Source organism: Chrysochloris asiatica, unplaced genomic scaffold (assembly GCF_000296735.1).
Source record: "Chrysochloris asiatica unplaced genomic scaffold, ChrAsi1.0 scaffold00268, whole genome shotgun sequence".
In the NCBI taxonomy this organism is placed as follows: domain Eukaryota; kingdom Metazoa; phylum Chordata; class Mammalia; order Afrosoricida; family Chrysochloridae; genus Chrysochloris; species Chrysochloris asiatica.
Window position 1 is genome coordinate 3,650,833 of NW_006408786.1, and position 1,551 is coordinate 3,652,383.

The window sequence follows — 1,551 nt, forward strand, 5'->3', positions numbered from 1 at the left end:
TTCATCTTTATTAACCCTTCTGAACTTTTTCCTTGGGTAAATGTTGCCCTTTTAATTTCAAATGATTGACCATTCTATAATGAGCATACATAGTGATTACTGTTGTTCTCCTGGTACATCTATCAATTATTTGAGTCAATATTGAGTCACAGAGATTAGTTCCATTTCAGATCTGAAGGGTGGCTAAAGACCATATCCTTGGGATTCTATCAATCTCTATCTGATAAGTAAGCCTGATCTTTTTGTATGATTTTGAGTTTTGTGCCACGTTTTTCTCCCACTCTATCTAGGATCTTCTAATGCGATCCCTTTGAGAGTAGCTGGGACAATCTATTTCTTTTAGTCTCAGGGTCATGGAAACTGATGTTTCCTGATCCATTGATCCAATAGACTCATTGTTTCTATGCATCTTAAATCTTCATTACTTTTCTTTCCTCTGAAAAGTTAGAGATCAATAGTTGCATCACAGTTGGCCTCCCAAAAGCTTTTTAAACCAATGTTAGTACTCACCATAATAGGATGTAAAACACTGTCTTTATGGGTTGTGCTAGGTCTTTTAAACACGGTAGCTTTGAGACTGACACTATAAACCCTCAAAATGTTTGGATGGGATTCCTAACTTTCCCCCCTGTATGCTTCACCAATTTCATTCATTTATTTGCAGCAAAGATAAATACCCATTTACAAATATCCTTTGTGAAATCTATATATGAATATTTTTGCTGTATTCCCATTCTCCTTCCTACACCTGCTAAGCCTGATTGTCTATCCAAGTATATTCCCAGAGAGGGACATTGCTGAATTTTGTATATAACAGTATTTTCCTGTGTTGCTTTAATTCTTGTATCCCTCACCATTTCTTCCATTCCTTGACTTGTTTTTTTTTTTTTTGCAATCCTCCCTAGTATTTTATGTTGCCTTTGCCTTTGTTCTGCTTTATTTTGTTTTGTTTTCTGTAGCTTTCTCTATTTTTCTCTAAATATTTTGAAGGTACCTTTATATTATCCCTTTGAATTCTTTGTCAAGTAGAACCAATGCCACTAATTCCTCAGAAATTTTTTCTGGTTCTGAAATTTGGTAATCAATGAAGCTATTCTGTTGTTGTTATTATTATTATTTTATGTGAATTGAAACATTGTGTTGTCTCTGAGGCATTGTGGTGTCATCGTATTTGTATTTAAATGATGATTTTTAATTGATGTATTCTTAGACCCTCACCATCTGTTTTCTGGTGGGTTTTATAGAGAACGGAAGTGTGTAGTTCTTTGTCCATTGTTGTGTAGTGTATTTCAGGTTTTGATGGTATTGGTTATTTTCCATCATTGATTAGGTAGTGTGTGACCTGGCAGGAGTCTGTGCAAAGTGGCTGGGCTGCAATTGCTATGGGTGCTGCTAATCTGTCTGTTTCCCATGGATGGTGGTAGGGAAAGAAAGGAACAGGCAAAAAGAAAAAAAATAGAGGAATTAAATGTAGTGAAAATAGAAACAAGGAAAAAGGAAAATCAGGTAGAATATGTAAATAATGAAAAAAAACATAATGACCAAAACTGG